We start from the raw sequence: 11,827 nt of genomic DNA, 5'->3' as shown, positions 1-11,827 counted from the left end.
TTTTTTTACTAATGATTTCCATGGATTAGATGAAAATAATTTTTTGTTATATTTGTCTCCTAGGTACACTCTGCAGGTCCCTGATGAACCCAGGGAACCCTCCACCGTATCCGGGCCCTGGTCCGACGGCCCCGTACCCACCTTATCCACCACAACCAATGGGACCAGGGGGCTGCCCTCCAGGGCCTATGGGGGGACCCTACCCACCTCCTCAGGGGTACCCCTATCAAGGATACCCACAGTATGGCTGGCAAGGCGGACCTCAGGAGCCTCCTAAAACCACAGGTACTGGGAACGGGGTGTATATGTGTGTGTGTGTGGAGGGCACAGTCCCATGTCACCAAAGGAAATTTTTGCATGTTTTCCTTGTAGAGAAGGAACTCAGGCCTTTGTGTGCCATGGTTGATGTTCTCAAAGCTTGGTGACTGCTTAGGGTGGTTTCTAATTCTTGAGAAGGACTTCTTTCTTGGGAGGCCTGAGTCAGTTCTGCCTACTTTCTCTATGTCTCTTACCGCTCTGGGGCTGATGACTTCCTGGTCGACGTGTTTCCCGAGGGGACCTTCTGGAGTACTGGTGGGGAAGGTACCAGGTGGGTCCTTGCTCTGGCAGCTGGTTTTGTTTTTTTTAGATTTGGCCAGTCGAGATTATTTTCTCTCTCAGTTTGTTGACCCGCAAGTCCTCCTCTTGCCCCAGCTGTTGGGTTGATTTTCTTTACTTCCGTGTTTTTGTAATTCTCTTGAACCTCTGAGCTGAGTTTTCAGCAGGCCTGTGAGTTGTCCCTGTGTCCTAGACAGTGCTACTCCAAGTTGCCTGGGCAGACAAGTACCAGTCTGGAGACGGCTGTGAGAAGTGGAGAGTGCGAATAACCAGCGAGGAACTTTGAGAGCAACTGGACATGGCTGCGACATTAGGGCAGGTGATTGGCATTTTGCAAAAAGTATCAGTAGAAAGGAAATGTCTTGAGAAGCACTGTGCTGGGTGTCTGGGTGACTTTTAGGACTGTTCTATGACCTTTTGGTTTGCAGAATAATTGCTGTGTTACTGTGCCTTCAGGTTTTTAAAAATGCTAATTCTTCCCGAGTGCTTGTTGTGTGTCGAGTGACTCCTGAGAGCTTTATTTACATTAACATTTAATCCTTGCAACAGTCCTGTGAGGTTATTCCCATTTTATGGGAAGTCATGAAGTCATAGAGGGGACTAATGATATGCTCCAGATCACCCTGCTAAAAGGGGCAGAGTCCCGATGGGAATACTGAGGGTTTGGTTCAGAATGTGTACCTATCACCTTTTTCTCTGGGTGAGTTTAGATTTTATCTATGACTTCAGGTTCATCTCTAGCTGAAGTGCAAGTGTGTAGTCCATTCTGTTAGCAGCCCCCTATATGGTAACTGTTGCTGTTTCAGGGGTGGGAAAGTCTTCTGAGCTGCTGTTCATCAGTGTCTGGTAACAGCAAGGACTTAATAAAGGTGTGTTGAGGGCGCCTGGGTGGCTCGGTGGGTTAAGCCGCTGCCTTCGGCTCAGGTCATGATCTCAGGGTCCTGGGATCGAGTCCCACATCAGGCTCTCTGCTCAGCAGGGAGTCTGCTTCCTCCTCTCTCTCTCTCTGCCTGCCTCTCTGCCTACTTGTGATCTCTCTCTCTGTCAAATAAATAAATAAATAAATCTTTAAAAAAAAAAAATAAATAAAAAATAAAGGTGTGTTGAATGGATAGGTAGCTGGGTGGATGGCTGATCTAAGCAGAACCCTAGGCTGTTTATGGTTCCAAGTTAATTTTTTTGTACTACAGAAATTGTAGGAAAAATTGCTTTGTTTTTCTTGGGAAACCAGTTTTTTGGAAACCCTGTGGTTGGAGGTACCAGGTGCTTATGGCAATGGGGCTCCCCGGGAGTATATTTGCAGTATGTCAAGGGGCTCCTGGGATGATAGTTACTAATAATAACTATAGCAACTAGTATTTCTTGAGGCTGGTGCCTGCTGTTAGCCTCATGTGACCTTCCCAAGAGTCCTGTAGCTTTAATCCCATGTCACAGAGGTGGAACCCGGGGCTTGGAGAGGTGGTATATCAGTTATCCATCCTATAGCATAGCACCCCAAAACTCCGTGGCTTAAAACAAAAATGATTTATTCTCCTGACTCTCTGAGTTGGTTTTATGGGATCTCTCCTGGGGTCACTTAATTCGGCTTGGCTTAATTCAGCTTTGCTGGGGCTGGCGTGTCCCAAGATGTTCTCATTCACATGAGTGGGGTCCTGGTTTACCTCCATGTGGCCTCTCTCTACCTGTTGTTTGTGATCTAGCCTGGCGTATTTACATGGCAGCTCATTTCCAAGAGGGTGAGAGTGAAAGTTTGCCAGCCGTTTCCTGGGTCTACCCCCAGGAATATTCTCTCGTTCAAAGCATATTCTCTCATTCAAAAGCAAGTCATAAGGGCGGCTGGATTCAATGGGAGGGGAACTAGACGTCATTGACACCCCCCACCTTTTTTAGTAACAACTTTTTAAAAAGATGATTCACATACCATACACTTAACCTGTGTCATGTGTATGATCCAGTAGTTCTTAGTATAGTCAGAGTTGTACAAGCATCATCACTGTAATTCCACAACATTTCATCACCCCAAAAGATACCCATATCCTTTAGTGGTAGCTCCCATTTCCTTAACCCTCCCCCTCCATTAATCTGTTTTATCTCTGTAGATCTGCTTGTTCTGGACATTTCTTATAAATGGAATCCTACAACACCCAGTGCTCGTCACTAGATGCCACAGCCCTTATGTGGGCCTTTTAAGATGAGCTTCTTCCACTTAGTATAATGTGTTCAAGTTGTAAGCATCTGTCAGTCCTCCATTTCTTTGTGTCGCCAGATAAGGATACACCACGTTTTCTTTATCCATTCATTAGTTGACAGACACTGTGCTTGGCTGTTAGGACTAGGAAGTGGTGGCTCTGATGACTGTTTGTGCAAAGTAAGCTCGTGTCTGTCTGGAGGAGAGGTGTGGAGACGCGGAGCCAGAGTAGTCGTCAGCCAGCATCTCGGCAGATGCTTCGCCACATGGCACTTTGCTACCAACAGTTCATGCCATCCCCAGCCCTCCCCATGGACCAGCTCTGTCCACTCCCTTCCGAGACCCCCATCTGTCTCCTCAGTCACCACATCCACTTCAAGCCCAGGGTGTCATCATCAGCATCTAGACACACGTAGGGCCTCTTCCCTGCCGTGCCACTTCCTTCTCTCCACACCCCGCATTCCCAGTTGGCCCAACCTGCACACCTCGGGGTGACACGGAATGTCACTCCTGTGAAGCTTGCCCTGTGTGTCCCACTGCTGGTAGATGTTACCAGTGCCCTATGCTCCATCCGCACCCCTGGACAGGCTGCTTTCTGAGCATACCCCACCCCCTGAACTCAGCTCATTTTTGTGTTCTGTCTCGTCTGTGTCTGAATTCGGCCAGCCTCCCTGATGATGTCCTAGTGTAGACTCTGACCACTGGTGGTTAGTCAAGACTCTTCAGGCTGTGAGTGATAGGCTGAAGTCTCAGCCCTAAGTATTAACCAACAGTAGAGGGTCATCAGAGACCAGAGAGAAGGCCCCAAAATGATGGATGGTGACCAAAACAGACAAAAAAAGGACTCTAAGGAGACAGAGACAGTGCAAGGAGCACAACCCTGCTGGAAGAAAAGGGGGGAAGATACCTCTAATCGCTTAGATATGTGGGAAGATAAATCCTATTGAAGTAAGACTAGAGATGCTGTATGAAAAGGAACTCAGGAAACAAAAGCATTTAGCCAAGAAGAACGTGAAACCAACCTCAGCCCAAGGAATTAGGTCCAAAAGACCCATTCACATGGTCAGATCTTAGCCAGCATGGAAGGTGTTTTGCCACAGGTGGAAGGTCGACATACTGCTTTGTAACAAACCATCCCAAGTTAGAGATTCTGTAATTGGGGCAGGGCTTGGCTTGAAAGATCCGCCTCTTTTCCCCAGGGCATCTCTGGGGGCTGGAACATAGATGATAGCTGGGGTGCTCGGTTGACTGTGTGTACATTCCAGCCTTGGTCGAGATGTATAAACTCTCCTCCGGCGGTCGGGTGGGCTTGTGTATGCAGTACGGAGAGGGCGTGCAGTTTAGCAGACGCTTCAGAAGGGAGAGGGGGTTGGGATGGGAGCCCAGTGGCAGCCTGACTGTGGGGAGCGGAGGGTCCGAAGATACCCACACTTAGATGCTGCCATCTTTATTTATTTTTTCTAATTTAAATTTTAGTTAACATCCAGTGCAGTACTGAATTCTGAGGACACCTGAGTGGCTCCGATGGTTAAGCATCTGCCTTTGGCTCAGGTCCCGATCCCAGTGACCTAGGATCGAGTTCCGCATCAGGCCCCCTGCTCAGTGGAGAGTCTGCTTCTCTCTCTCTCCCTCTGCCTCTCCCCCTGCTTGTGCTCTCTCTCTCTCTCTAATGAGTAAATAAAATATCTTTAAAAATTAAAAAAAAATACTGATTTCTGGGGTAAAATTCAGTGATTCATCACTTACGACACCCAGTGCTCATCACTAGCTGCTACTGTCGTTACCTGTGTTCCAACTCCACTCTTACTGGCTTTGGTTCCCCCTCTTACTTCCCTTGAAGGTTTAAGTTCAACCATATTCTGTCAGCTGTTTCTGTTTCAGCAAAATCTTGTACTTCTGGTTCATTATAATGAATAATTTTTCTTTCAGATCCAAAAGGCCCACAGAACCCCACATCTGATGTCTTACTTTCCCCCTTCTCTTCCACATCACCTCTCAGTGGGGCTGGGCTGGGCATTGTCCCCGTGCAGCAGCCCCAGGTAGCCGGGCTCCTTCATCCTTCAGTGTCCATGGGCAAAGGTGAAAGCTGCCAGGTGCTTTCCTCCCCACCCCACCCCCCAGGCCTTCCTTTAAAAGGAAGAAAGGAAAAAGAAACAAAATTCCTTTAACTTCTAATTTTGAAGCCATCGCAGACTTAGAACAGCCTTGCAGAAATAGTACAGATGATTCTGTGTACCTCTCACCCAGATTGCCCTGAACCTCAATCACTACCCTGTAATGATCTGCTATAGGCCTTTTCCTCACCCGGCCCGGGAAGGCTCAGAATAGCACTTCACACCCAATTGGTCCACGAAGCCATGGGGCTGTGTAGCCAGGATTCAAGGGGAGGGGAGACTTCCCCGCTTGGTTGGGTAGAAGCAGAGCCACATTGCAGCATGGCGTGTTTCGGGTGGGGGGGCATCTTTGGTCCCCGTAGTGATGGGTGGACTCCTGTCCGGTGAGGCTGTCTCAACTGCCCCAGCTGCTTCTAGGTTCTCCTGACTATGCTACAGTTACAGAATGGTTTAAAGGGGAAAATTAAACACAGCAGTATCTCTAGTCTTATATTAGGAAATCTGCTTATTGTAGAAAGGTTCTGTGAGTTGGTTAGAAAGTAGTGAAAGAGAGTTTTAAATATTCGGTCACCAAAATAAAATGACAGCCCCTCAGCTACCTCACAGCAGCAGCAGCGGAAGTCCTCAGAGGATCACCCAGATTAATCGCTCTTTCAGGCTCCTGGCAGACCTCCCTTGCTGGCCCTTTTTGCTTAGCCCAGATGTGGCCTCAGAATCCTCCTTACCCCCAGTGCCTTGGGCAGCCTCTGTGAATAGGCTTGAGTTGGGGGATGAGATGAAGGCATTTGCCATCCCTTGCAAGGCTCACCCCCTCTTTTTAGAGAAACTCAAACTGAAGCCCAGAGAGGTTTAGTGACTGGCCCTGGGTCAGTGAGTTTGACCTTGGATGTAAGTCCCGATTCCAAGCTAAATGTTTTTCTTTATTTTGTCCTAGTGCTGTGGTCCAACAGGTTCCACAGCCCCTCTCAAACACCGCCTCAGGGCAGTACCTTCTTCGCAGCCCATTCCCATCTCCCCTCTGCCACCATCCCCCCATCCACCACAAAACAAACACAACACTTGGTAGCTCAGAGCAGGATATCCGCTTCCTAGTAGCAGAGGCAAAGTGGAATATGATTAATCTGGATTCAAATCCCTTATTAACACCAGGACCTGGGCAGGTTACCTAACTACCCTGATCTTTGCATGCCTGCCTCCCCTTGGAAACCTCACAGTGGCTGTCTTTGTCTCCTGCATCTCTGCCTCACCCAGAGCCGTGCTGCCACATCGCATGTGCTCAGGAAATGTGTGGTGGATGTGTAGAAATACCACCATTTTGAAAGGTGGTTGTGAATTTGTGTGAGTTGTCCAGGTCCCTTGGCCTTGGAGCCCCTTCCCGTGCTGTTCACCTTGAAAGTCCAGATGTCAGGGCTATGTACATGTTCTTCTGGGTTAGGACTGTCATATCTGGCAAGGTATCGATTTAAAATGAAAAAAATTTGGAGACCTAGGTGGCTTAGTCAGTTAGGCTTTTGCCTTGGGCTCAGGTCATGATCCCAAGGTCCTGGGATGGAATCCTGCATTAGGCTCCCTGCTCTGCACAGAGTCTGCTTCTCCCTCTGCCCCTCCCCTTCACTCATGCTCTCTTTCACTCTCTCTTTCTCGGGTAAATAGAATCTTTTTTAAAAAATGAATATATTCTATTTCAGCAGAGTCCTTGGGATGTCCCCATGGAGTTCAAAAGCCCAATTGGCCTTTGAACCGGGTTTCTAGGCCTGTCAATCAGGAACGAAAAATGACCTTATTATGGTTCTTTGTAACTTGAAGATGCAGAGGGGAGTGCCTGTTCCCGGAGTGCCCTACTGGGTCATTGGCCAACCAACCAGACACTCAGCGTTGCCTCTCTTTTAATCCAAGGTCAGCAGCTGGGGGCAGGGTGGTGATAGAATGGCATTATTTCTCTTTCTGGATGCTCTTCTTGGTGTCTGCCACTGCTGTCATCAGTCATCATGAGGATGGAAGAGGAAGGAATTTAACGGTCTGGCATCTCTGGCTGTTTGGCTTGGGGTGTGGAATTACAGCTGTGGCTTGTTTGAGCCTTTTATGCGTTTTTTCATCAGAAGCTCCTATGGGGCCCTTTCATTGCCCTGGGAAGCCTTTCCAGCAGAGATAAAGTCCAGCTCAGAACCTTTCTTGCCAGGTATCAGATGACAGTGTCCCAGCAAGGATGCTGCATGGTGCCACAGAAAGCCACACTGCTTAGGAATCTGGAGTTTCTCTGCTTCCCTGGGCTTCCATTCCTTTCTCTGTAAAATAGGGATTATGGGGCTGTGATGAAGAATAAAGTAATTGTCCTTATACAGTTAATGGCACATGAGGAAGTTGGTACTCTCCTTCAGCCCACATAAATTTCTGAATTTTTGCTTGGGGGTGGATAGGGCCCATGAAGACAGGAAGTCCTCAGGGGCCAGGTGGGGAAGCCAGTTGCTGAGTGTCCTGCCCTGTCTGCCCACAAGCCTGAGGCAACTGGGACAGCTCCTAAGTCCTCTGCAGTCAAGGCCACAGACCTGGTCTCCCTCCTCTTGCTCCTGCCCCTGCTGTCTGTTTTCTGCCCAGACCCCGTGAGAGCTTCCCAGGTCACTGATAGTAAAAGCCAGAGTCCTTCCAGGGGCTAGCAAGGCCCACTCAGAGCCCAGGCCATTCTGCATGCTCTGACCCCCTTCTCGGGCTGCCCTCCAAGGCCTTTGTTTTTTCTCAGAAATCTACACACTTTGTGGCCTCTTTTGGTTCATACTTAGCAGTCACCTAGTTAGAGAGGCCTTCCAGCCGCTTCTCCTCTCCCTCTGCCTAAATGTGGCACCCCAGCTGGGCCCTCTCTGTGCCTGCCCTTCTCATCTCCCTTCCCACGTCATATTCTTTTGTGTTTCCTGGCTGCCTTTCTCCTCCTGCCGGGATAGAAGCTCCTTGACGGCAGGAGCCTATGTATGTTAGGTTCACTACTCAGTTCCTACTATTTGTGGAATGGTCGAGCTTCCCTGCACAGGTGTCTCGTGAGTCATTCTGCTTCAGGCTTCACCTCAGGTTCTCATTCCTCCTCTACACCGAATCCTGGGAGAGGCCCTAGGAGGTGCTGCTGCTGAGTTTCTGCTGGGTGCCAGGTCTGATGCTAAACACGGCATCTCCTCTACCATTTCGTTGGCATGGCAGCTCTGTGAAGTGGGTCCTGTTAAGGGAGAGAGTTTGCCCAGGTCCGAGCTAATAAGTGCTGGAGCAGGCACTCTAATCCTGGCTCCGACTTGAGAGCCTCTCTCTGCTTCACTGGGCCCCCTCCAGGACAGGTTGCGGGTGGCCGTGGCCTCTGCTCCCTTGCTGCCTTTGAACCTGGCTGAGGTCCACCCTTGGCATACTTGATGCCTCTTTGGTTCTTCTTCCTTCTTGGCCTCCTGCTTCACCCTGGTCTCCTGCATCTTCAGGGGTCTGCAGAGTACTCCTCTATTGTCTTAGCCTCAGTTTCTCTTGTTCAGTCTTTTTAACTTTTGTCCTTCCTCTTGCATCTCTTAGCCCATATCCGTGGTCGTTCATTTGAATCTTCTGATACTCAGATGGCATTTACGTGGAATTCTGTGCAATGCCCCTAGGTTTCAACATGGGACTGGGCCAGCATCTTGAAGACTTCAGCCAGGCCTGTCAGAATTGAGAAGCTTGTGGTTTCTGACACAGCAAGTGGGTTTAGTCTTGTATACTCTTTGCTCTGAGGAGGGGACAGATCCAGTGGCTAGAAGGATGGAGGATTCTAGAGAGGGAGGAGGAGAAAGATGAATAAGGAAGGGGTAGGAGGTGGAAGCAGTATGGTCCCCAGACCCAGCACTGTAGCTGCTAATTAGAGATGAAGAAGAGTTTAGAGAGAGGCAGGAGATAGGACAGGTGAGATTCTGGAATAAGCTTTTTTTTAAGCTGTTCCACTCTGGGCTTGGATTTGCAGAAAAGACCATTTGCACTACTTTTCCCTCCCTCACTGTCTTCATCTGCCCGGGTTCAGAGCAGAGTATTCCCTGTGTCACAGGGGCTTGGAGCTCTGTCACTCCTGGTTGGCCATCAGTAGTGCAAATGGTCAGACCTGAGAGTTGGAGCTTTGAGTCATTCTTGCCTCCACCTAGTGCTGGCCCTCACTTTTTCTCTGGCCCCTAAACACAGTAACAACTCACAAAGAAATTTTTTTTTTTAATACTTCACATAGTCCACATACACCATCATCTGAAATCACTTCTGCGTTTTTATTTGCTAGGCAGTTCTTGCTAACGTGCACGTGTCATTTGTACCCGGCTGCCATCATAGTGTAGAGTCGTGGTGTTGTATTGTGTCCTCTCTCCCTTATTTTGTCAAGAAGCAGCTTGCCTGTAGGGGACGGTTTCCTTGGGTAATTTTTTAAAAAGATTTTATTTTTTATTTTTTGGAGAGTGGGAAAGAGATAGAAAGAGGGTGGGTAGGCACAGAGGCGAAGAGAGAATCTTAAGCAGGCTCCACACGCAGTGTAGAGCCCAATGCAAGGCTTAATCTCACAACCCTGAGATTGTGACCCTTGACAAATCAAGAGTTAGACACTTAACTGACTGAGCCACCTAGGTGCCCTTTAAAGATTTTGTTTTTTAAGTAATCTCAGAACCTTGAGATCAAGTGTCACATGCTCCACCCACTGAGCCAGCCAGCACCACACCACCCCACCCCGGATAAATAATTTTATTGTGAGGGGTGGTGGGCCGGTCTCATGCCTTGTGGGATGCTTAGTCTCCCTCAGCTTTATCCACTAAAGGCCAGTAGAATCTGCTCAGTCTGGCAACCAGAATGGTTCCAGACATTACCAGATTTCCTCAGGGCACAAATCACCTGCCTTTGAGAGCCACTGAGATGGATTCTGCATAATGAAAAATTAAGTTGCCTGTTGCTTTTGAGTACAGTGGTGGAAAAGGTCTTCCTTTTTCAGCTGCTTCATCAGCAGCTGAAAAATACATGACTTTTTCTGGTGGCCTGCCCAAGAAGAAGGCTCTGGAAACTTGGAACTACGTAGAACTCGCTCTCGACCTGTGAGTGGACAGCCTTTGTTTCTGAGCCTCTTTTCAGTCTGGGGCTGGAGAACCTGGGTATTTGATAGCCATCCCTATATGAGAACCAACAGAAATCCACCTGGCTGGCTCAGACAGGGAGCAGGATTGTGGGTTCGAGGCCCACTTTGGGTGTAGAGATTACTTAAGAATAGAATTTTTAAAAAGAGAAAGAACAAGACGAGTTTTGAGTCCAGTGGTCCAAGTTTTAAAATATTTAATACTGGGATGCCTGGGTGGCTCAGTCATTAAGCGTCTACCTTTGGCTCAGGTCATGATCCCAGGGTCCTGAGATGAAGCCCTGCATCTGGCTCCCAGATCAGCAGGAAGCCTGCTTCTTTCCTGTCCTACTCCTCCTGCTTGTGTGTTCCCACTCCGGCTGTCTGTCTGTCTGTCTCTCTCTCTCTCAAATAAATAAATAAATAGAATCTTAAAAAGTAAAATAAAATATTTAATATTAACTGTTACTACTAAATAATAAAAACTAGCTAAATAATAGAGCTAATACTTAAGTGGTTACTGTGTGTCAGGCACTTTAATATATTAACTCATTTAGTCATTCACTCATTTAGGAACAGCCCTCTGAGGTAGGTCTTTTATTATCCCCATCATATAGATAAAGCCTCTGAAGCACAGAAAAGGCTAACTTTTATTTGTGGTCACCCAGCTAGGAATGGGCAGAGCTGGGATTCAAAACAGATCCAACCCGGAAGCCCCTCGGTGCCTCCCATTTACTGGACACCGCATGAGCTGCCTGATGCGGGGCTGAGCTTTCTGGACAAGCTTTCAGTCCTTGCGGTCGTCCTTCAGGCTAAGTGGTACTTTCCTAGATTTTACAGATGTGGAACCGGGGACTAAGAGAAGTTATGATGTCTTGTCCCTGGGCTCCCAGGCATCTGGCCTGGGGCTGGACATGCTTCCCTGTATCATCTGGCCTCCCACGAAGGCGTAAAAAAAAACTTCTTTCTACCTTCATCTTCCTTTTTCCCTCGTGTCAGGTACTAAGTAAATGTTACCATTTCTGATTAGATCTTGTTCTTCAGATGCTTCGTCTACACTATCTAATTTAATCCATACAGCAGTCTGGTTTCTCAGATGAGACTGAGATTCAGAGAAAGGAAGTAACATGCCTAAGGTCAGAAAGTAACTCACTAAGCCATAAACTGAACCCAGGTCTGTCTGATTGGCCTTGAGTGAATATACTGGGGTCTTGGTACCAGCTTTGACTCTCATTCCACACACTTGTGACTTTAGTCTTAACTTGACAGATCTACTCAGCAGTGCCTGCTGCTTTAATGACGTCCCTCTAGCAATTGCTGTCAGTGTCATAGACCTGGGCATCGTGTGAAATTTTTTTTTTATGATTTTATTTATTTATTTGACAGACACTGCGAGAGAGGGAACACAAGCAGGGGGAGTGGGAGAGGGAGAAGCAGGCTTCCTGCCGAGGAGGGAGCCCGACTCGGGGCTCGATCCCAGGACCCTGGGATCATGACCTGAGCTGAAGGCAGACACTTAACAAATGAGGCACCCAGGTGCCCCATGTGAAAACATTCTGCTCACAGGCTGGGGGACCATAGACTCCCAAAGATGGCCTCGAATTTTTCCATTTTCTTGGATATCGAGATACATTCTGGTTTGGTCAAATACTTTATGCAGAACATTGTGTTTTGCCTTTTCAGCAGCCTTGGCCTACCTGGCACTCAGGGGTAATGGAGTATAAAAAGGCAGCTGCTCTTTACAGATTCAGTTGACTGGGCCTGCTGGTGGGTGTGCTCAGTGTCTGCTGACTGGGAGTGGGTGGCTTGGCCACACCTGGCTGGCCCAGGGGAACGGAAGGTGTTGGGAGT

The 11,827-nt window shown here is 48.2% G+C and overlaps 1 long non-coding RNA gene across 1 annotated transcript in view; it reads left to right on the top strand.

Moving 5' to 3' along the window:
• The first annotated feature begins 190 nt into the window (after positions 1–190).
• Positions 191–11,827, top strand: part of LOC116586481 — a 42,997-nt gene continuing 31,360 nt past the window's right edge. The window contains exon 1 of the long non-coding RNA XR_004284041.1: positions 191–285. This is a non-coding gene — a long non-coding RNA (uncharacterized LOC116586481). The remainder of the gene's footprint in view (positions 286–11,827) is intronic.

Source organism: Mustela erminea, chromosome 3 (genome assembly GCF_009829155.1).
Source record: "Mustela erminea isolate mMusErm1 chromosome 3, mMusErm1.Pri, whole genome shotgun sequence".
Classification (NCBI taxonomy): Eukaryota; Metazoa; Chordata; class Mammalia; order Carnivora; family Mustelidae; genus Mustela; species Mustela erminea.
The sequence above is the reverse complement of the archived record's forward strand: the minus strand, read 5'-3'. Positions and strand labels throughout refer to the sequence as shown.